The sequence below is a fragment of the Dendrobates tinctorius genome, unplaced genomic scaffold (genome assembly GCF_039654945.1).
Source record: "Dendrobates tinctorius isolate UK_male_01 unplaced genomic scaffold, ASM3965494v1 ptg000232l, whole genome shotgun sequence".
Lineage (NCBI taxonomy): Eukaryota > Metazoa > Chordata > Amphibia > Anura > Dendrobatidae > Dendrobates > Dendrobates tinctorius.
The window spans coordinates 14,201,483-14,226,880 of record NW_027361899.1 but is presented as its reverse complement, the minus strand read 5'-3'; the positions used below and the strand labels follow the sequence as shown (position 1 = coordinate 14,226,880).

The 25,398-nt window shown below is 47.6% G+C and overlaps 1 protein-coding gene across 1 annotated transcript in view; it reads left to right on the top strand.

Moving 5' to 3' along the window:
- Positions 1 to 25,398, top strand: part of ALK (ALK receptor tyrosine kinase) — a 969,161-nt gene that overhangs the window by 418,668 nt on the left and 525,095 nt on the right. The gene's annotated exons all lie outside the window — the stretch shown is intronic.

Sequence of the window (25,398 nt, the reverse complement as noted above, 5' to 3'; positions counted from 1 at the left end):
GCTCAGAAGTATGTGGAGAGGGCCGCATGGAGAAATGTTGCGCCCGAATATGCCTCATCAAGGTTTACCCCGAAGGACATCCAGAAAAGGCAATGAAGGTGTATGCCATCATAGACGACCAAAGCAACCGGTCCCTGGCAGGAGCCAAATTCTTTGAAGCCTTCGGAATTAGTGGACCATCAGAGCCCTACACCTTGAACACCTGCTCAGGCCGCATAGAGACTAGCGGCAGAAGAGCCCAGGGATTCATCGCTTCTCCTATCAACGGGAAGACTGAAATACCTCTGCCAACGCTAGTTGAATGTAACCAAATACCCAGCCATAGGAGTGAAATTCCTAGCCCAGAAGCTGTACTTCATCAGCCGCACCTGAAGCACCTCGCAAGCGTCATCCCACCTATGGACAACAACGCGGAGATTCTACTCCTGCTCGGCAGAGACAACCTGAGGGTACACAAGGTGCGACAACAGTGCAACGGACCTGACTACGCACCATACGCCCAGAGACTGGACCTCGGATGGGTAGTCATAGGAAACGTGTGCGTTGATCGATCAGAAATAGACTCCTTCAGGACCTACGTCCATGGAGACGGACGCACAACCTGCCTAAGGCCATGTCCTCATCACTATGAAGTGAAAGAGAAGCCCCCAGACTCAATACAGCTGCCTGACATCGCTTCTTCTCTGCGTACCGACAACTTGGGAAGATCAGTCTTTCACATCACCAAGGACGACGATAAAGTAGCCTTGTCAGTGGAGGACAGAGAATTCATCGACATAATGAACCGTGAGTTCTCTAAGGACAAAACCGACCACTGGGTCTCTCCATTACCCTTCCGATCCACCAGGGTAAGACTGCCAAACAACCGAGACCAAGCTCAGAACAGATTCAACTCTCTTCAACGTTCAATGAACCACAAACCTGAAATGAGGGAGCACATTGTCGCCTTTATGGACAGAATATTTCGCAACAACCACGCGGAACCCGCTCCTCCCGTGAAGAAGAACGAAGAGTGCTGGTATCTGCCTTCATTTGGTGTCTACCACCCACGGAAACCGAACCAAATCAGGGTTGTCTTTGACTCCAGCGCCAAACATGGAGGCGTATCACTCAACGATGTCCTCCTCACAGGTCCCAACCTGACGAACAACTTAGTAGGAGTGTTGCTGAGGTTCAGGAAAGAACTCGTCGCCATCACTGCCGATATCGAACAGATGTTCCACTGTTTCCTAGTCAGGGAGGACCACCGGAACTTCCTCAGATTCCTGTGGTTCAAGGACAACGACACCAACAAAGAGATGGTGGAATACCGTATGAGAGTCCATGTCTTCGGGAACAGCCCTTCACCCGCAGTAGCAACCTACGGTCTCCGAAGGACCGCATCAGAGGGAGAGTCTGAGTATGGCACAGACGCAAGAGACTTCGTTGAAAGAGACTTCTATGTAGACGACGGGCTCAAATCACTGCCCACTGAAGAAGCAGCCATTGATTTGCTCAAGAGGACCCAAGGTATGCTGGCCCAGGCAAGGCTCAGGCTTCATAAAATCGCTTCAAACAGCCCGACCGTAATGAGAGCCTTTGATTCGGGTGATCACGCCCCTGGATTCAAGGACATTGACTTGGGGCTAGACAGCCCACCCGTGCAGAGGAGCCTAGGCATCAGATGGGATCTCGCAGCCGACTCCTTCGGGTTTCAAGTGAATTGCTCCGACAAACCGTTCACAAAACGTGGTGTCCTCTCCATAGTGAACAGCTTATTTGACCCGCTGGGGTTCGTGGCGCCCATCACCATACAAGGCAAATCCTTGTTGAGACAACTATCTGAAACTGTCAAGGATTGGGATACCCCGCTCCCCTCCGACAAAGAGAAAAAATGGGAAACTTGGAAACAGTCGTTGTGCGGATTGAACAATATTCACATCCCGAGATGCTACACCAAAATCTCCCTTGCCTCTAGCGGAAGGAAAGAACTCCACGTCTTTTCAGACGCCTCCACAGAAGCCATAGCGGCGGTTGCATACCTGATGGTGATGGACGCCAGCGGGCAAAGCTACGTCGGATTGGTGTTCGGCAAGGCGAAGCTAGCCCCGAAGCCCGACCACACCATCCCCAGACTCGAACTCTGTGGAGCCGTCTTGGCAGTGGAAATTGCTGACTTCATACTACAAGAACTGTGTATCGAAATAGATGAGGTCCAATTCTACACCGACAGCAAGGTCGTTTTGGGTTACATCTACAATACATCGAGACGATTCTACGTGTATGTCAGTAACCGCATCGAAAGGATCAGGAGATCCTCCAAACCGGAACAATGGCGTTACGTACCATCGGAGCTGAATCCAGCAGATCTTGCAACCAGACCCATGTCTATATCTTCTTTCGTTAACTCTTCTTGGCTTACAGGTCCAGAGTTCCTGCTGAGACGGTCAGAAGAAGGTGTCCAGGAAGACTTCAGCATCCTAGATCCAGACAACGATCCAGATGTCCGAACTGAGGTCCATACCCTGACCACCAGTGCTGAGAAAACATCCTACCTCGGCTGCCAACGTTTTGAACGTTTCTCCAGCTGGTTAAGACTCGTCAGGACTGTTGCCAGGTTAGTGCACATCGCCAGATGTTATCGTGCAGACTTTAAAGACAAGGACTGTCATCGCTGGCATGTATGCCACACACCTCTTTCTGCTGAGGACATCTCCCGTAGTGAGTCCCTCATTATACGCCACCTCCAACAGAGCGAATTCACCACCGAATGGAAGTGCTTAAATAACAAACAGCAGATTCCATTAAGAAGCCCCCTCGCCAATTTAAACCCAGTAATGGACAGCTTCGGCTTACTGAGGGTTGGCGGTCGTTTAAGCCAGGCTCGTTTCGGTGTCGCAGAGCAAAATCTTCTCATCATTCCCAACAAACACCACGTTACAGTCTTACTGATCCGTCATCATCATGAAAGGGCTGAACACCAAGGCAGGCAAATTACAGAGGGCACTCTACGGTCTGCAGGCCTCTGGATTGTCGGGATGAAGAGACGTGTAGCACAAATACTTCACGATTGTGTGCACTGTCGCAAAGTGAGAGGAAAGCAACTGTGCCAACAAATGGCCGACCTACCTACAGATAGACTTTCCATGGAACCACCTTTCACCTATGTGGGCCTAGACGTTTTCGGACCATGGATGGTATCCACACGCAGAACTCGTAGCAGCCGTGCGGACAGTAAGCGGTGGGCTGTGCTATTCACCTGCTTGAGCATCCGAGCCGTTCACATCGAGGTGTTAGAGTCCATGGATACCTCCTGCCTGATTAACGCCTTGAGAAGATTCCTCGCCATCAGAGGACCAGTAAAGCAGCTGAGGTCCGACCGCGGCAGCAACTTCGTCGGTGCATGTAGAGAGCTGAACATCGACACCAAGCCAATCCAAGACCAGCTGGCAGACAAGGGTTGCACCTGGATCTTCAATTCTCCTCACAGTTCTCACATGGGAGGCTCCTGGGAGAGGATGATCGGAATCTCACGCAACATCCTGAACTCCATGCTAAAGGACGTCAACTCCTCGAGACTCACGCACGAGACTCTAGTGACTCTTTTAGCCGAAGTCTCAGCCATCATCAACTCGAGACCCCTTGTGCCGGTGTCAATGGATCCAGAGGTACCAACCATGTTGACTCCCAACATCCTTCTTACTCAGAAGATCGACAACGCGGTAATTCCCAGCGGAGATTTCACTCATGCCAACACCTACCAAAGACACTGGAAACGAGTCCAATATTTGGCCGACTACTTCTGGAACCGATGGAGGAAGGAATACCTTACCATTCTTCAAGGGAGAAGGAAGTGGCGACATCCCAAGCCGAATATCAAGGAAGGAGATCTGGTCCTCATGAAAGACCAGACCACTGAAAGGACTGACTGGCCTCTGGGACTTGTTACCAGGACACTGCCTAGCCAGGACGGCAACGTGCGGAAGGTGGAGCTGAGGGTCTTTAGGAAGGGTGAGACGAAGATCTTTGCGAGGCCAATCCATGAACTCGTCCTCTTACTGCCTATCGAGAGCGCCACTACGGGATGAGCGTTCTGCACCCGAAGTTTGGCCGTTTTTCTGATTTTTTGAACTTTAATTGTTGCATTTAACATGCCCTTTCTTTTAGGTTTATTATTATTATGGACAATAGTGGAATCCCCATAGTGAATTCCAGACGGGGAGTGTGCTGTTCCATGCATGTTTCTAGTTAAAGAAATGTATTTATGTTTTTTCGCTTGTCTCTGCTGCCATCTACTGGCCAGACCATTTAGTTCCTCGGTCTTTCCTTGTTCAGCCTATGGGGAGGGGCTTCTCTTCAGCCTCTTCTCTTCCTGTTTGCTCAGTCATCGGCAGACATCTTACCTGAGAGAACTGTTCTCCCTCATGAGCTGAGGAAGCAAAGTCTTTTGACCCGCAAGTAGCGACTCCAGAGACAAGCTCCATGCAAGAGACTCCGTGTAATGTTTGAATCGTTATCTACGGAATAAACCAACATTGTTCTTCATCACAACGCGTGTATGCTTATCTGAGAAGCTGCTAAGGGTCATGTCTGCCTCGCTTATTGGATACACAAAGGTAGGAACTTCTCTCACTTACATGTCTGCATACCTTTAATCGCCATTAAGTGGGGACAGAACATTGAGAGAATCGCTTTTTATGTCCTGCCGCGATTATCCCATGCCATTCTCCTTGGATTACCCTGGCTCAGGCTGCATGAGCCGGTTGTTGACTGGCGCTCTGGGGAGATTCTGCGGTGGGGTCACTCCTGCCATGAACGTTGCCTGCGGTCCGTCATCTTTCCTCGTCCGCTGCCTAAAGGTCCCGTCACACTAAGCGACTTACCAGCGATCCCGACACCGATATCAAGGTGTCAGGATCGCTAGTAAGTCGCTATGTGATCGCTGGTGAGCTGTGACACAGACAGCTTCACCAGCGATCAGCACAGCGATGCCGAGCGCCCGGCATCGCTTGCCATCGCTGTAAAAAATAGAATCAAAATAAAAAATATAGTTATTCTCACCTTCCGACGTCCCGTTCAGCCATCCTGCTTCTCTCCACGCTCCGGTCCCAGTGATCCTTTACACGAATGACTGTGAGATGTCACGGTCTCGAGGGATAACAAAGTCTCGCGGTCATTCGTGCAAAGGATCACTGGGACCGGAGCGTGGAGAGAGGCAGGATGGCTGAACGGGACGTCGGAAGGTGAGAATAACTATATTTTTTATTTTTTTTTATTATTTTTTACACCTGATCGCTGGTCTCCCGCCTGTCACACACAGCGATGCGTGCTGGCCAGCGGGAGACCAGCGACCAAAGAAATGTCCAGAGGTTTCTTCCAGCGATCAGCGATACCGGCAGGGGGGCCGCTCGCTGATCGCTGTCACACACAGCGATCTCGCTGGTGAGATCGCTGTTACGTCACAAAAGTTGTGACTCAGCAGCGATCTCGCTACCGAGATCGCTTAGTGAGACGGGGCCTTAAGTCTGTCGAGCTCCCGGGCCTTCCCGCACCGTATCACACGTATGCTGATGTCTTCAGCAAAAAAGAAGCGGATTCCCTACCTCCGCACCGGGCCTATGACTGTCCTATCTACCTGATTCCCGGGGCCACTCCTCCCAGAGGGAGAACGTATCCTCTATCCCCAGCAGAGACCACGGCTATGACGGAATACATTCAAGAAAACCTGGCCAAGGGGTTCATTCGGAAGTCCTCGTCCCCTGCAGGCGCAGGCTTTTTCTTTGTTCGGAAGAAAGACGGATCACTGCGACCATGTATTGACTACCGGGGCCTGAACAACATCACCGTTAAGAATCGATACCCGCTTCCGCTCATCCCTGAACTCTTCGATCGGCTGAGGGGGGCTCGGGTCTTCACGAAGTTGGACCTGCGGGGAGCTTATAATCTAATCCGGATCCGTGCAGGGGACGAGTGGAAGACGGCCTTCAATACCCGTATGGGCATTATGAATATTTAGTCATACCGTTTGGCCTCTGCAATGCTCCGGCCGTGTTTCAGGAATTCGTTAATGAGGTGTTTTGGGATCTACTGTATTCCTGTGTGGTGGTGTACTTAGATGATATTCTCATCTTTTCGCCCGACCTATCCTCTCATCGGAGAAGCGTTCGCATGGTCCTGCATCGCCTTCGGGAGAATCATCTCTACGCCAAGATTGAGAAATGCCTCTTTGAGCAAACCTCGTTACCCTTCTTGGGGTATATAATCACGGATTCCGGCCTGAAGATGGATCCAGAGAAGCTCTCAGCGGTGCTCAAGTGGCCTCGTCCTGTTGGTATAAAAGCCATCCAGCGTTTCTTCGGATTCGCTAATTATTACCGACAGTTTGTGCCTCATTTTTCCACAGTGACCAAGCCCATTACGGTCCTGACCCGTTAAGGAACCAAGTCAAACAGCTGGTCTTCCGAGGCTGAAGAGGCCTTCCTTGCCTTAAAACGCTCTTTTGCATCAGCACCGATCTTACATCGCCCGGTGGTCAGTAGACCTTTTGTCCTAGAGGTGGATGCCTCCTCCACGGGAGCCGGGGCGGTCCTTTCCCTCTGGACGGCTGGTCCCCTGTGGGTTCTTTTCCAAGTCCTTTTCAGCGGCAGAGTGCAATTACTCCATTGGAGACCGGGAATTGTTGGCCATTAAAATGGCCCTGGAGGAATGGCGGTACCTGCTTGAAGGGGCAGTGCACCCCTTTACTATCTTCACGGACCACAAGAATTTGGCCTATCTGCAGTCCGCTCAGAGACTCAACTCCAGACAAGCCAGATGGGCTCTGTATTTTTCTCGTTTTGATTTCAAGCTGCAATTCCGTCCCGGCAATAAGAACATCAAAGCGGATGCTCTCTTCAGGTCCTTGCAGTCGCCTGAAAGGGATGAGGGTCCTTCTTATATTATCGAGCCTGCCAAAGTTATCACCGTGGCTCCTGTGAAATTCTCTTTCCCTCCACCAGGCAAAACCTTCGTTCCCCAGAATAAACGCCCGGAGGTGCTTGCTGGGGGCACTCCTCTAAGGTTGCTGGGCACGTTGGTACCAAGAAGACCCTTTGGCTTCTCTCCCGCTACTACTGGTGGCCCTCCCTTCGCCAAGACGTGATGGACTATGTAGCCTCTTGCACGACCTGTGCCCAAAACAAGGTTCCGAGAACCCGGCCTCCTGGCCTTCTTCACCCGTTACTGGTTCCAGAGGCTCCATGGCGGCAAATCGCAATGGATTTCATAATAGATTTGCCCCGTTATGCTGGATGCACTACCATCTTAGTCGTAGCAGATTGCTTCTCCAAAATGGCCCATTTTATACCTTTGCCCGGACTGCCCTCAGCTCCAAGGTTGGCGGAGATCTTCATCCACCAGATCTTCAGGCTACATGGCCTTCCCCAGCGGATTGTGTCTGACCGTGGGGTCCAATTTACCTCTCGATTCTGGAGGGCTCTCCGTCGGCTTATGGGCACATCCCTCGACTTCTCCACTTACCATCCACAGACCAACGGGCAAGTGGAGCGGATTAATCAGGTTCTAACAACCTACCTACACCACTTTTCCAACGCCCATCAAGACAATTGGGTCTCTCTCCTACCTTGGGCAGAATTTGCCCATAATAATCATCCCAGTGAATCCACCACCAAGTCGCCGTTCTTTGTAGTCTCTGGTCAGAACCCGGGGGTTCCGCTACCCTTTTTTTCATCATCCCGCAGCAGATACTCTTGCCATGGATTTTTCACAAATCTGGAAGGAGACCAGAGAAGCCCTCGTAAGGGCCAACACCCGAATCAAGAAACATGCGGACAAAAGACGAAGAGACCTTCCTCCGTATCGTCCGGGCGACAAAGTTTGGCTGTCGGCCAAGCATATCCGTCTAAAAGTTCCTGCCTACAAGTTAAGTCCCCGATACATCGGTCCTTTCGAAGTACTTGGACGCATTAATGAGGTGGCTTACAAACTGAGGTTGCCGGCTTCACTTCGAGTCCCTAACGCCTTCCATGTCTCGCTCCTGAAACCTGTGGTTCTGAACCGGTTTCAACCTACCGCCACTGCTCCTCCTTCACCTATTGGGGCTGAGGACGTCTTTGAAGTAAAAGACATTTTGGCTATGAAAAGAGTTAGCGGGAAGACGTTTTTTCTCAATGAGTGGAAGGGTTTTGGCCCTGAGGAGAGATCCTGGGAACCTCGAGAGAATGTTAATGCCCCTCTTTTACTGAAAAAGTTTTTGGGCACTCTCAGAAGGGGGGGACGTAAGGAGGGGGGGACGTAAGGAGGGGGGTACTGTGACTTCGGTGGCCGAGCCCGCCGATGTCTCTTCTGCGGCGGTAACCGCCGCTGCCGCTCCTCACCGCCGCCCCCCCTGCAGCGCGCTCTCTTACCCGACCTTCCGCGCTGCTGCATCCCCGCGCTCTGTCCCTAGGTCGCGGGCATGCGCTCGCCTGCTTCCTTCATCCAGCGGTGGGCGTCGCTGAAGGCGGGGCCTACCGCCCACTTCCTGGCCAGCAGGTATTTCAGGCGTCCTCCCTATGGAGTGAGCGCCGCTGATCGCTATGACGTACTATCCCGTCCCTGGGAATTAAGTCATGGATGGGATAGTAAGTCATATGGCAGAAAGGGGTTAACTGTACCGGATGCAGTTATCAGTAGCGTAGCTCAAGGTGGACCCCACTGAGTGCAGGGCCTGTGGTGACCGTACCGTCTGCCCTCCCAGCAGCTACACTTCTGCCCTGTGCCCAACACTATTGCTGCCCATACCCAACAGGCAGATGCCCAACTTTCACCATTTTGGCCAATCGCTGGGGTAACATTTTCAATTACTATTTGTGTATGCTTCCTGTTCGGTCTGGAACTAAGTGCAGCACTGTGGCTCAGTGGTTAGCACTGTATGTTGGCTCAGTGGTTAGTACTCTATGGTGGCTCAGTGGTTAGCACTGTGTTGGCTCAGGGGTTAGCACCATATGGTGGCTCAGTGGTTAGTACTCTATGGTGGCTCAGTGGTTAGTACTCTATGGTGGCTCAGTGGTTAGCACTGTGTTGGCTCAGTGGTTAGCACCATATGGTGGCTCAGTGGTTAGTACTGTATGGTGGCTCAGTGGTTAGCACCATATGGTAGCTCAGTGGTTAGTACTGTATGATGGCTCAGTGGTTAGCACCTTTTGGTGGCTCAGTGGTTAGCACTGTATTATGGCATAGTGGTTAGCACTGAATGGTGGCTCAGTGGTTAGCGCTGTAGGGTGGCTCAGTGGTTACCACTGCAGCATTGAAGCGCAGAGATCCTGGGTTCAAATCCAACCAAGGACAACATCTGCAAGGAGCTTGTATGTTCTCCTCGTACTTGCAAGGTTTTCTGGTTTTCTGGTTTCCTTCCACACTCCAGAGACTCATATGGAATGTAGATTGTGATCCCCAATGGGGACTGCGATACTGATGACTGTAAATCGCTGTGGAATTAATGGCGCTATATAAGTGAGTAAAATAAATAGAAGCTAAATAAAGTGTCCAACATAACAGCTGACACATGGACGATTCTCTGGACACACCTATAAGGGTCTGTGCACACGTTGCGGATCCGCAGCAGGTTCTCCTGCGGTGTACAGTACCATTATATCCTATGTAAAACAAAAACTGCTGTGCACATGATGCGGATTTATCCGCATGGATTTTCTGCAGATTTGAATCCGCAGCATGTCAATTCTTTTGTGCGGAATCTGCAGCGTTTTTACATCTGCTCCATTATAGAAATCCGCTCAAAATCTACAGAAAATTCACAGGAAATCTGTACTAAATCCGCAGGTAAAACACAGGTCATTTTACCTGCGGATTTAGCCAAATCCGCGCGGGAAAATCCACAATGGAATCCGCAACGTGTGCACATACCCTTGGGTGAGTATGGTGTGAGACACCTGGGAGATTTCGGAGGTTTTCTCATTTTCTGGATATTCTGAATCTGCCTACCGCTGATATTGGAGGATGACTGCCGGAGTCATCAGCGCGGATGATATCAGCACGGGGCCGCGGTGTAAGATTAGCGCAGATACTACACGTTTTATGTGATGTGAATATAATCATCTCCCGGAGGTTTTCTATTGAATTCGGAGGTGCGCGGCCGGCCATCCCGTCATCTATAAGGTCATGTATTAGAGTCACATCTGGCAAGTAAATGATGCCGTTTTTCTTTGTATCTCGGACATGACAGGCCGCTAACATTAAACTCGTAAATCAATTTTTATCATTTCGCAGCCACAGAAAATTCAAAGGAGGAGCGCATTATGTCAGTATGATAAACGCCCCGCTCTCACTCCCCATGTATAATCTGGGAGCAGAAGCATCATTCTTCTACTGGCTGTATTACACTCCGGAGCTGCATTCACAATTTTCGGGCTTTAAAGTTGAGGTCTCCCAGTATTTCTTGGTTTGGTGACTTCGCTTTGGGAGGAATCTTCTCACTAGACACTGTACTATCACTTGATTTTGGAAGCTTTATTATCTGAGCTTAGATTATCTTATTATTGTTATTAGATTATCTTTTAGAAAATATGTTTGTGTATATATATAATATATATATATATATATATATATATATATATATATATATATATATATAAATTCAGCTCTCGTCTTTATCCGATCCATAGATGTTCGCCCTGGAGCGAGGGCAGGGACCGGGCAGACATTACATAATTTATGGTGTAGTGACAGCCCCCAGCAGCCCTAATCAGCTGCTTCAGCATGGGCCTAGGGGGCGTATGCCCCTTTGATCTCTGACCCAGCCAGTTTCTGTAATTGACAGTAATATAGCACTATAAAAATAATACTGCATCCTGTATATACCCCGCGGGGTTCACCACCTTCTGTACTAAATATGCCGTGATGATACATAATAGACTCAGACACACGGCTCAGATACATGGTTTAGATACACGGCTCAGACACACGGCTGCTAGATATTAATTGTATTCTTTATTTACTTCATACAAGATATCACATGTAGAAGTTCCCACCATGATGATGATGATGGGTCCTGGACTCACGGAGAGTCGTCCGTCAGCGCTCAGGAGAGGAAAAACCCCCAGTGGAGGAAACCTCTAGGGAACCATGGCTGATGGCCTGCCCTTCCCCTGGGCGGTGCTGGATCATGGCAGCATGTGCCGTAGATCGGGGCGGATGCAGCAGAAGATTCACTGATCCTGTGATCACATCTGACTGCAGAAAGTAATGAGGACAGAGACCGAGCCCGGAATCTGCCTCGTCCTGAGGTGCGGCTCATCTGCTCCTGACATGGCGGCCGCCACATCATTGACTTGTGATAGCCGTCACCTCCAGCCGTACCCCATCTTCATTGTGGGGGCACAGAGAGACCCCGGCTCTGGAACAGTGATCTGCAGAGAGATAAAACAAACCTGATCATGGAGCAGCCGAATATTACATATCAGAGACGAGCAGACGATTTACTCCCGGTCACTGCCACTCATTACACTCCTCTTACCTGGATTATATTGGGTCCATGGTAATGACAGAAACACCGACACTTGTCATAGCCGCGACTTGGGGTCATTCTTGCTCTGGTTCACACCTCTGTGTACAAAATAACAGAAAACACCTTATAATGCTGCGATAATTAATCTCTTAATACATCTTTATAAGGGCTGGAGCTCAATTCTTATAATACACAGCTCCGAATCCTCTGCTGTCTGTTACTAGTTATAAACCTGGGCACCACTAGGGGGAGCAGTAGAGCCTGTACACTGTGGTGAGTGGGAGCTCCCCCTAGTGGTGGCTGCAGGCAGTGAGGATGTGGATTATTTTGCAGTAATGATCACTTCTCCCCTCGTCTTCCAGGAGAATCTCCCCCGTAAACTATTCCTTGTCCTCACAATGTGGCGTCATGGCCGCTGTTATTATCAGCTCCTGTCATTACATTACACGCTTGCACTCCTGTGATAATGATCTTACCTTATGTAAGGTTTTGTGGAGCATATGTTGGTAAGTGCAATATGTAGGAGCATATTCACACTGTGGCCATTTAACAGAAAAAAACTAACATAAAAACAAAATGAACATCTAATATCCAGCAGCTGAAGACGTTTTAAAAACCCTTTAAACAAGGAACTTACATGATTTAGGGTTTGAGGGCGTCCGATGCGATTCATCTCTGGGCCTGGATGTGACGGCCGGAGTTACTCGCTTCGTGCTCTTTCTGGAATAAGAAGTAAAAACAATGAAGATCAGATGCCCCCACTAATGGCTGCATGCCCCCATCATATTTATACCTTCACTATATTGAGGGTATTATGGAAAGTCCATGGTTACTTACTGGTGCAGACTGGTCTGTGGTCCCGGGTCGTGTCCGGTTGAAGGTCAGGGCGATCTCTTGGACCGTCATAGACTCTACATGCCGTTTATAGAGATGGAGTCAATTCCTGACCTTTTTTGGGAAATCCGCTAATCCTGCCGTTCTGCAGGCAGGATACTAGATGAGTCCTCATCTTCTGGTGCTGGAACTCAGCTCTGGGTTCACCTCTACCTGCCATCAGCTCGTAGGCAAACGCTATAGCATATAAGCCACAGTCGTAGCCGTTCTTCTGCTGATCCACATCGATAAACCTCAGATGTTCCAGGGGATTGTCGACCACTACACTGTACATATTGATAATCTGCTGACGGATGGATGGAGACAGATTCCTGGAGCTGATGCTATCGGCCACAAAGATTTGGCCATTTTTATAGCACGTTGTCAGCCAGTGCATCCTGTCCTCATCATAGTGGATTTGTACAGCATTTTTGTGTACGCTGTACCCTGGTACCATAAGAGCGCAGGGGGGCTGCAGGCCATCGAAACCTTTAAACTGCCTCTGCAGCAGGTCCTGGGCCATGATGATGATCTCGTCATCCAGGTAGCCGTCCTCCCCTTCGCTCTGCAGGATGGTTAAGAGTTCTGGAGACAGGTTGTTCTCTTGGTTCCCGATATCGGGCATCTCCACTTGTGGGGTCTCCATCTCCGGGGTTACTCCTGTAAGTAGATCAGTAACGTTTTCTGTAGCCGCTCTCTTGGCTGGTGGCATCATCTCGGGCTGACTGTCCTCGGAGGTTGATGCTTTCCTTTTTAGATTGTCTCGGGGTCTTGATTGTGGCCTGAAGCTGGTGACCACTGTCATGGTGGCAGATTTGGTGGCCTGGAAAGAATCCTTCAGCAGAGTTCTCCAATTGCTTTGGGATTTCCTGAATCGGGTCAGAAGTCTAAAGCCAATAGACTTGCAGGAAGAGAGAGCCTTGACCAGCAGCCGCTGGCCATAACGGGGACGTCTATGAATCCTCATGACGTCGTCGCTTTCTTTCTCCTTCGTATTCTTGTAGCCTTGTGTATCCAATAGTGAGTCATACAAATGACAGCCTCGGCTCTGCGGTCAGGCTTTACATAGGCTTTAGTTCTTCACTGTCATTGTGATGTCATAGAATAGATAATTTCATCGAGTTCCACATTCCACATTGTGACATCACTGCTCCAGGCCCGGCTGATGACATAGAGTAGATGATGTCATCGAGTTCCGCATTCCACATTGTGACATCACTGCTCCAGGCCCGGCTGATGACATAGAGTAGATGATGTCATCGAGTTCCGCATTCCACATTGTGACATCACTGCTCCAGGCCCGGCTGATGACATAGAGTAGATGATGTAATCGAGTTCCGCATTCCATATTGTGACATCACTGCTCCAGGCCCGGCTGATGACATAGAGTAGATGATGTCATCGAGTTCCGCATTTCACATTGTGACATCACTGCTCCAGGCCCAGCTGCTAAGGGCTCACCAGTAACATTGATGCTGACGCCACCCTACAGCTACGTGCAGTTATTATCTGACCCTTAATCACAAATTTACAGCCACATTCTCCATAAAATGTTATGAGGAGGTTCCTCTATGTGTAGTTATATCTCCACTGAAGTATATGGAGACAGAAGAGGGGACTGATGGACCGCCATTCCCCCGATAGGTGTTGGTACCAGAGGTGGCATTTATGGCATTTGCGGTAAAGGTTAAGTGCCCCTTAATGTGGCCTAAGCGCTGACATGCAACCAGTGGATGGTGCAAGAGGCGGAACTTTCTGTAATTCCGGATATTACAGAGAATGAGACGCCACAATATCAGGAATGACAACTTGACACTTTTAGTGATGTTGTGATCACAGTGAAGAGCCGACATTTTTATTTTTTCAACAATCCAGATCATTTTTGGAAGCTTCAGTTTATAACCTTTTTACAGAAAATATATAAAATATACAAAAATAACAAAAAATAAATTTTTCATTGATTTCTAAATCTCCCACTAAAATATGTATTTTTGGATAAATCCTTGGGAGAAAACTCCGCTTTATAACTGATTGGTACAATAAAGTCTTTCCTGAATACTGAGCCCGTTACATTATTTCCCGTTATTATGAAGCTTTTCTACATCTTTATCATTATTTGTATTTCCCGTTATATTTGGGTGGTATACCTGCACTCCAGCCATGGGGCGATGTAAGGAAATGTGTTTAACTTGTGTCCACGCCATTTGGGGGACTTTAGGAGCTATCTGACAATAAAAGCCGTCGTCCTCCTGACATTGTTCACACTCGTCATTGCTCGGATGTTGATTTATCTCACCTGAGTTCACAGTGAAGTTTTACTTCCAGCAACAAACAAAAATGACATGGAATGGTTATTAAAAATAAAAAAAAATTAAATCTTGCAATTTTCACTCTGGACATTGAGGCTATTTTCCAGTTGTTTCTGGAAATCAAAGTGTACATTCAGAGCCTGACCTTATCTTTTGTATTGAGGCATCTAATGAGTGAGTGCAAAGGTCGTTGTAAAGAGGAGGGAATGGGAGGAGGTGAGCTGTGATATCGCTTATTGTGATTGGTGGACCTGATGTTATTAGCTGTGTACAGAGGCATTAGCAGTCATTGTAATCCTGCCTATGATGATAATGAGCCTTCTGAAAATAGTTCTTGATAGGACAAGAAGTATGAGTCTAAAGTAACATCAGTGGCCAGACATCTGAACTATGATTTCCAGAAATCCATGGGTTCCTGGCAGAAAAAAGCACAATTCTGTAAATTCTAACTGATTTTTTTTAAGTTGCAGAAATTTTTGTAACAAATCTGTGCAAACAATTGTAGAAATAAAATTTTTGCTTTTCTCCAACCGTTTCAGCTGATTATTTTGACATATAAAAAGAAATAGGTGGAATTATTTATTATTTAACATAATTTTCATATTTTTTTATTAATTAATATTTTAAATATATTTTTTATTGATGTGGCCTAAAAAGGTCAGAAATGAGATGCGGAAATGGAGACAATTCATTAATTTCATAGCTTTTCTTATCCTGTGACTGGAGCCACCATCAGCCCTGATCATGTGACTAGATTTCCCCCAACCTATTGGTCACATAACCGGTCTATCGGTGATCATGCCTGATCCAATGCAGACTGTTGGATTAGTTTGGTTTCACATTTACGGATGGAGGTGCTGCGGAGGGCTGCGTACTTCCTCTGTGAAGCTCCACCCACTGCCGCACCTCCTCCGGTCAGCTCCGCCTATGTCTGCATGCGGCCTGAGTACCTATATTTAACATGGGTACGCAGGGCCATGCGGACGCATGCGGGTGCATCTGCATGCGTCATTTTGACGGTGCGGCGACCGCAACAAAGTGCAACATGTTGCGTTCGGCGCAGTTGGCCGCACCGTCAAAACTACGCATGCAGATGCATCCGCACGCGTCCGCATGGCCCTGCGTACCCATGTTAAAAATAGGTACTCAGGCCGCATGCAGAACGCATGCTGTCCGGAGGAGGTGCGGGGGTGGTTTGAGCTTTACAGAGGAAGTAAGCAGCCCTCCGCAGCACCTCCATCCGCAAATGTGAAACCAGCCTAACCACTGATTCTGTGTTACATCCTGTATTATACTCCAGAGCTGCACTCACTATTCTGCTGGTGCAGTCACTGTGTACATACATTACATTACGGATCCTGAGTTACATCCAGTATTATACTCCAGAGCTGCACTCACTATTCTGCTGGTGCAGTCACTGTGTACATACATTACATTACGGATCCTGAGTTACATCCTGTATTATACCCCAGAGCTGCACTCACTATTCTGCTGGTGCAGTCACTGTGTACATACATTACATTACTGATCCTGAGTTACATCCTGTATTATACTCCAGAGCTGCGCTCACTATTCTGCTGGTGCAGTCACTGTGTACATACATTACATTACTGATCCTGAGTTACATCCTGTATTATACTCCAGAGCTGCACTCACTATTCTGCTGGTGCACTCACTCTGTACATACATTGCATTACTGATCCTGGATTACATCCTGTATTTTACCCCAGAGCTGCACTCACTATTCTGCTGGTGCAGTCACTGTGTACATACATTGCATTACTGATCCTGGGTTACATCCTGTCTTATACCCCAGAGCTCCACTCACTATTCTGCTGGTGCAGGTGTAAGAAGATGAGCCGAGTCAGAGACAGCGGTTCCCGGTGCCCTTTAAGGCCGGAACTATCAGGACTATCACCACTGTTGCCGGGGGAGGGTTCTTCTGGGAGGGAAGGCCCTTCATGCTGGACAGCAGGGGGCGCAAGGAATATAAAAAGGACTGGGCGCGGGAACGTGACAGACTTGGCGGAAATGCGTACAGGAGAAGGTTGACTCCCTCTCCATTGCTCCGACTGCTAATCCCTCACCATTCATCCCTCAGTGTACTAACTCTAAGATTGACTATGTCGCGACTGAGCTGACTGTGCTGTTTTGGACAGCTTTTCCCCACCTGCAGCTGCAGATAAGTTGACTTGCTCCGTTCCTAGAGACTACTCCAGAAGACATCCCGCTTGTATGGTCTGTGAACGTGCCCACGGTTCTTGTTCAGCGCCATCCCTGAGGAATCTACACAAAGGACTGTTTCTATGTTCGATACGATTATTGATGGTTCATTCGTGAACTATCCGAGACAAAGAGTTGGCCCCCTGCTGTGAACAATGGGAGCCGGCTTCCCAATAAGAGCCACAGAATTCTCTGAATGGCTCTCACTGGGCATGAATTTCCCAAGTTCGGCAGTCATAACCCCGCCCACCTGAAATAACCACCGCCCATTCATCAATTTAATTGGCTTGCTGCACATGGGCGTGGTTTCAACCACTAGTGGGTGGAGTTTCAGCCATATTGTCATCACCTTAAATATGTGTTTACCATAGGTGAAATGCTGGAGGTGGTGGAATGGGCAATGATGGGGTGGTGGGGCAAAAGGCAATGATGGGGTGGTAGGGTAGAAAGCAATGATGGAGGTGCTGGAAAGGACAATGATGTGGTGATGGGGGAGAAAGCAATGATGGAGGTGGTGGAATGGGCATTGATGGGGTGGTGGGAAAAGGCAATGATGGTGTGGAAAGGACAATTATGGTCGTCGGGAAACGGGCAATAATGGGGGTGGTGGGGGAGAAGGAAATGAAAGAGGTGGTGGAATAGGCAATGATGGGGTGGTGGGGGAAAAGGCAATGATGTTGGTAGTGGAAAGGACAATGATGGTGGAAAGGGCAGTGATGGGGGTGATAGAAGACTAGGAAATGATGGGGGAGAAGTCAATGATGGAGGTGGTGGAAAGGGCAATGATGGCATGGTGGGGGAGAAAGCAATGATGGAGGTGGTGGAATGGGCAATGATGGGGATGGTGGGGAAAAGGCAATGATGGCATATATATATATGTAGCTTTGTCGCCATAAAACGAGGGGGGCCCAGACACATTTCTTGCACAGGGGCCTCAAGCTGTCAGTGTCCTTCCCTGTGTTTTCATAGCAACCAGACTGTCTTCAATGTGTCAAGTACTCAACTCAAAATGCTATTGCCCCTGTGTTGACAAAAGAAAAATGAGAAGGGCACAAAATATTGGGTCAACCCGAGCTCTGCCCAGAATAACCCTGTAAACCACAGGTGGCCCTTTTATGTGAATCTGCATGTGCTCCACGACTTTGCAGTTTAAATGGCACCATTGGGAAACTTGCTATGATACTAATTTGATTTGCCTAGAAACGATTTAATCTTTTACCTCCAGTTTTCTCGCCCTCCAGCCGCAGCTTGTTGCTGATTGTGTAATTTTCCAGTTTTATTGCACTTTCCTAAATGTAACCTGCATATCTCTGCATTAAAGGGTTACTGTCACATTAAGGAGCTCGATCCTTCATTTTCACCATAACAAGAGTTAGGCATCTTCGCTGTCTTTCACGCAAATGAAGAATCTCGTATCCAGAGCTGAATTCTATTCACGGGTTCTGAATCCGCAAGAGATCAACATGAGTCTGCAAGTGCGGCGCCTCCGATCAATGAGGATTTATGGTCCTGGTTCATAGAGCATGACAGATGGAGGTTTATTCTGTACCATAATCCTGAGAACTGTACCTGGTGCCTCTAATGTGTAGTCATCAGATTATAGCATTGCGTTCAGGAACGGCGGGTTAGCTAGTAAACCATAACATGCACAACACCTGGTAACCTCCACTCCAGATGTGGAAATTCAGGTGTGACTGACATTAACCTCGATCTCCCTCTAATATCACTCTAAAAGAAGCATTATTCTTCTACTGGCTGTATTATACTCCGGAGCTGGATTCACAATTTTCGGGCTTTAAAGATGAGGTATTTCTTGGTTTGGTGACTTCGCTTTGGGAGGAATCTTCTCACTAGACACTGTACTATCACTTGATTTTGGAAGCTTTATTATCTGAGCTTAGATTATCTTATTATTGTTATTAGATTATCTTTTAGAAAATATGTATGTGTATATATATATATTATATATATAAATTCAGCTCTCTTCCGATCCATAGATGTTCGCCCTGGAGGGAGGGCAGGGACCGGGCAGACATTACATAATTTATGGTGTAGTGACAGCCCCCAGCAGCCCTAATCAGCTGCTTCAGCATGGGCCTAGGGGGCGTATGCCCCTTTGATCTCTGACCCAGCCAGTTTCTATAATTGACAGTAATATAGGACTATTAAAATAATACTGCATCCTGTATATACCCCGCGGGGTTCACCACCTTCTGTACTAAATATGCCGTGATGATACATAATAGACTCAGACACACGGCTCAGATACATGGTTTAGATACACGGCTCAGACACACGGCTGCTAGATATTAATTGTATTCTTTATTTACTTCATACAAGATATCACATGTAGAAGTTCCCACCATGATGATGATGATGGGTCCTGGACTCACGGAGAGTCGTCCGTCAGCGCTCAGGAGAGGAAAAACCCCCAGTGGAGGAAACCTCTAGGGAACCATGGCTGACGGCCTGCCCTTCCCCTGGGCGGTGCTGGATCATGGCAGCATGTGCCGTAGATCGGGGCAGATGCAGCAGAAGATTCACTGATCCTGTGATCACATCTGACTGCAGAAAGTAATGAGGACAGAGACCGAGCCCGGAATCTGCCTCGTCCTGAGGTGCGGCTCATCTGCTCCTGACATGGCGGCCGCCACATCATCGACTTGTGATAGCCGTCACCTCCAGCCGTACCCCATCTTCATTGTGGGGGCACAGAGAGACCCTGGCTCTGGAACAGTGATCTGCAGAGAGATAAAACAAACCTGATCATGGAGCAGCCGAATATTACATATCAGAGACGAGCAGACGATTTACTCCCGGTCACTGCCACTCATTACACTCCTCTTACCTGGATTATATTGGGTCCATGGTAATGACAGAAACACCGACACTTGTCATAGCCGCGACTTGGGGTCATTCTTGCTCTGGTTCACACCTCTGTGTACAGAATAACAGAAAACACCTTATAATGCTGCGATAATTAATCTCTTAATACATCTTTATAGGGGCTGGAGCTCAATTCTTATTATACACAGCTCCGAATCCTCTACTGTCTGTTACTAGTTATAAACCTGGGCACCACTAGGGGGAGCAGTAGAGCCTGTACACTGTGGTGAGTGGGAGCTCCCCCTAGTCATGGCTGCAGTTAGTGAGGATGTGGATTATTTCACAGTAATGGTCACTTCTCCCCTCGTCTTCCAGGAGAATCTCCCCCGTAAACTATTCCTTGTCCTCACAATGTGGCGTCATGGCCGCTGTTATTATCAGCTCCTGTCATTACATTACACGCTCGCACTCCTGTGATAATGATCTTACCTTATGTAAGGTTTTGTGGAGCATATGTTGGTAAGTGCAATATGTAGGAGCATATTCACACTGTGGCCATTTAACAGAAAAAAACTAACATAAAAACAAAATGAACATCTAATATCCAGCAGCTGAAGACGTTTTAAAAACCCTTTAAACAAGGAACTTACATGATTTAGGGTTTGAGGGCGTCCGATGCGATTCATCTCTGGGCCTGGATGTGACGGCCGGAGTTACTCGCTTCGTGCTCTTTCTGGAATAAGAAGTAAAAACAATGAAGATCAGATGCCCCCACTAATGGCTGCATGCCCCCATCATATTTATACCTTCACTATATTGAGGGTATTATGGAAAGTCCATGGTTACTTACTGGTGCAGTCTGGTCTGTGGTCCCGGGTCGTGTCCAGTTGAAGGTCAGGGCAATCTCTTGGACCGTCATAGACTCTACATGCCGTTTATAGACATGGAGTCACTCCCTGACCTTTTTGGGAAATCCGCTGATCCTGCCGTTCTGCAGGCAGGATACTAGATGAGTCCTCATCTTCTGGTGCTGGAACTCAGCTCTGGGTTCACCTCTACCTGCCATCAGCTCGTAGGCAAACGCTATAGCATATAAGCCACAGTCGTAGCCGTTCTTCTGCTGATCCACATCGATAAACCTCAGATGTTCCAGGGGATTGTCGACCACTACACTGTACATATTGATAATCTGCTGACAGATGGATGGAGACAGATTCCTGGAGCTGATGCTATCGGCCACAAAGATTTGGCCATTTTTATAGCACGTTGTCAGCCAGTGCATCCTGTCCTCATCATAGTGGATTTGTACAGCATTTTTGTGTACGCTGTACCCTGGTACCATAAGAGCGCAGGGGGGCTGCAGGCCATCAAAACCTTTAAACTGCCTCTGCAGCAGGTCCTGGGCCATGATGATGATCTCGTCATCCAGGTAGCCGTCCTCCCCTTCGCTCTGCAGGATGGTTAAGAGTTCTGGAGACAGGTTGTTCTCTTGGTTCCCGATATCGGGCATCTCCACTTGTGGGGTCTCCATCTCCGGGGTTACTCCTCTAAGTAGATCAGTAACGTTTTCTGTAGCCGCTCTCTTGGCTGGTGGCATCATCTCGGGCTGACTGTCCTCGGAGGTTGATGCTTTCCTTTTTAGATTGTCTCGGGGTCTTGATTGTGGCCTGAAGCTGGTGACCACTGTCATGGTGGCAGATTTGGTGGCCTGGAAAGAATCCTTCAGCAGAGTTCTCCAATTGCTTTGGGATTTCCTGAATCGGGTCAGAAATCTAAAGCCAATAGACTTGCAGGAAGAGAGAGCCTTGACCAGCAGCCGCTGGCCATAATGGGGACGTCTATGAATCCTCATGACGTCGTCGCTTTCTTTCTCCTTCGTATTCTTGTAGCCTTGTGTATCCAATAGTGAGTCATACAAATGACAGCCTCGGCTCTGCGGTCAGGCTTTACATAGGCTTTAGTTCTTCACTGTCATTGTGATGTCATAGAGTAGATAATTTCATCGAGTTCCACATTCCACATTGTGACATCACTGCTCCAGGCCCGGCTGATGACATAGAGTAGATGATGTCATCGAGTTCCGCATTCCACATTGTGACATCACTGATCCAGGCCCGGCTGATGACATAGAGTAGATGATGTAATCGAGTTCCGCATTCCATATTGTGACATCACTGCTCCAGGCCCGGCTGATGACATAGAGTAGATGATGTCATCGAGTTCCACATTCCACATTGTGACATCACTGCTCCAGGCCCAGCTGCTAAGGGCTCACCAGTAACATTGATGCTGACGCCACCCTACAGCTACGTGCAGTTATTATCTGACCCTTAATCACAAATTTCCAGCCACATTCTCCATAAAATGTTATGAGGAGGTTCCTCTATGTGTAGTTATATCTCCACCGAAGTATATGGAGACAGAAGAGGGGACTGATGGACCGCCATTCCCCCGATAGGTGGTGGTACCAGAGGTGGCATTTATGGCATTTGCGGTAAAGGTTAAGTGCCCCTTAATGTGGCCTAAGCGCTGACATGCAACCAGTGGATGGTGCAAGAGGCGGAACTTTCTGTAATTCCGGATATTACAGAGAATGAGACGCCACAATATCAGGAATGACAACTTGACACTTTTAGTGATGTTGTGATCACAGTGAAGAGCCGACATTTTTATTTTTTCAACAATCCAGATCATTTTTGGAAGCTTCAGTTTATAACCTTTTTACAGAAAATATATAAAATATACAAAAATAACAAAAAATAAATTTTTCATTGATTTCTAAATCTCCCACTAAAATATGTATTTTTGGATAAATCCTTGGGAGAAAACTCCGCTTTATAACTGATTGGTACAATAAAGTCTTTCCTGAATACTGAGCCCGTTACATTATTTCCCGTTATTATGAAGCTTTTCTACATCTTTATCATTATTTGTATTTCCCGTTATATTTGGGTGGTATACCTGCACTCCAGCCATGGGGCGATGTAAGGAAATGTGTTTAACATGTGTCCACGCCATTTGGGGGACTTTAGGAGCTATCTGACAATAAAAGCCGCCGTCCTCCAGACATTGTTCACACTCGTCATTGCTCGGATGTTGATTTATCTCACCTGAGTTCACAGTGAAGTTTTACTTCCAGCAACAAACAAAAATGACATGGAATGGTTATTAAAAATAAAAAAAAAATTAAATCTTGCAACTTTCACTCTGGACATTGAGGCTTTTTTCCAGTTGTTTCTGGAAATCAAAGTGTACATTCAGAGCCTGACCTTATCTTTTGTATTGAGGCATCTAATGAGTGAGTGCAAAGGTCGTTGTAAAGAGGAGGGAATGGGAGGAGGTGAGCTGTGTTATCGCTTATTGTGATTGGTGGACCTGATGTTATTAGCTGTGTACAGAGGCATTAGCAGTCATTGTAATCCTGCCTATGATGATAATGAGCCTTCTGAAAATAGTTCTTGATAGGACAAGAAGTATGAGTCTAAAGTAACATCAGTGGCCAGACATCTGAACTACGATTTCCAGAAATCCATGGGTTCCCGGCAAAAAAAAGCCCAATTCTGTAAATTCTAACTGATTTTTTTTAGTTGCAGAAATTTTTGTAACAAATCTGTGCAAACAATTGTAGAAATAAAATTTTTGCTTTTCTCCAACAGTTTCAGCTGATTATTTTGACATAGAAAAGGAAATAGGTGGAATTATTTAATATTTAACATAATTTTCATATTTTTTTTATTAATTAATATTTTAAATATATTTTTTATTGATGTGGCCTAAAAAGGTCAGAAATGAGATGCGGAAATGGAGACAATTCATTAATTTCATAGCTTTTCTTATCCTGTGACTGGAGCCACCATCAGCCCTGATCATGTGACTAGATTTCCCCCAACCTATTGGTCACATAACCGGTCTATCGGTGATCATGCCTGATCCAATGCAGACTGTTGGATTAGTTTGGTTTCACATTTACGGATGGAGGTGCTGCGGAGGGCTGCGTACTTCCTCTGTGAAGCTCCACCCACTGCCGCACCTCCTCCGGTCAGCTCCGCCTATGTCTGCATGCGGCCTGAGTACCTATATTTAACATGGGTACGCAGGGCCATGCGGACGCATGCGGGTGCATCTGCATGCGTCATTTTGACGGTGCGGCGACCGCAACAAAGTGCAACATGTTGCGTTCGGCGCAGTTGGCCGCACCATCAAAACTACGCATGCAGATGCATCCGCACGCGTCCGCATGGCCCTGCGTACCCATGTTAAAAATAGGTACTCAGGCCGCATGCAGAACGCATGCTGACCGGAGGAGGTGCGGGGGTGGTTTGAGCTTTACAGAGGAAGTAAGCAGCCCTCCGCAGCACCTCCAACCGCAAATGTGAAACCAGCCTAACCACTGATTCTGTGTTACATCCTGTATTATACTCCAGAGCTGCACTCACTATTCTGCTGGTGCAGTCACTGTGTACATACATTACATTACTGATCCTGAGTTACATCCTGTATTATACTCCAGAGCTGCACTCACTATTCTGCTGGTACAGTCACTGTGTACATACATTACATTACGGATCCTGAGTTACATCCTGTATTATACCCCAGAGCTGCACTCACTATTCTGCTAGTGCAGTCACTGTGTACATACATTACATTACTGATCCTTAGTTACATCCTGTATTATACTCCAGAGCTGCACTCACTATTCTGCTGGTGCAGTCACTGTGTACATACATTACATTACGGATCCTGAGTTACATCCTGTATTATACTCCAGAGCTGCACTCACTATTCTGCTGGTGCAGTCACTGTGTACATACATTACATTACGGATCCTGAGTTACATCCTGTATTATACCCCAGAGCTGCACTCACTATTCTGCTGGTGCAATCACTGTGTACATACATTGCATTACTGATCCTGAGTTACATCCTGTATTATACTCCAGAGCTGCACTCACTATTCTGCTGGTGCACTCACTCTGTACATACATTGCACTACTGATCCTGGATTACATCCTGTATTTTACCCCAGAGCTGCACTCACTATTCTGCTGGTGCAGTCACTGTGTACATACATTGCATTACTGATCCTGAGTTATATCCTGTATTATACTCCAGAGCTGCACTCACTATTCTGCTGGTGCAGTCACTGTGTACATACATTACATTACTGATCCTGAGTTACATCCTGTATTATACTCCAGAGCTGCACTCACTATTCTGCTGGTGCACTCACTCTGTACATACATTGCATTACTGATCCTGGATTACATCCTGTATTTTACCCCAGAGCTGCACTCACTATTCTGCTGGTGCAGTCACTGTGTACATACATTGCATTACTGATCCTGGGTTACATCCTGTCTTATACCCCAGAGCTCCACTCACTATTCTGCTGGTGCAGGTGTAAGAAGATGAGCGGAGACAGAGACAGCGGTTCCCGGTGCCCTTTAAGGCCGGCACTATCAGGACTGTCACCACTGTTGCCGGGGGAGGGTTCTTCTGGGAGGGAAGGCCCTTCATGCTGGACAGCAGGGGGCGCAAGGAATATAAAAAGGACTGGGCGCGGGAACGTGACAGACTTGGCGGAAAAGCGTACAGGAGAAGGTTGACTCCCTCTCCATTGCTCCGACTGCTAATCCCTCACCATTCATCCCTCAGTGTACTAACTCTAAGATTGACTATGTCGCG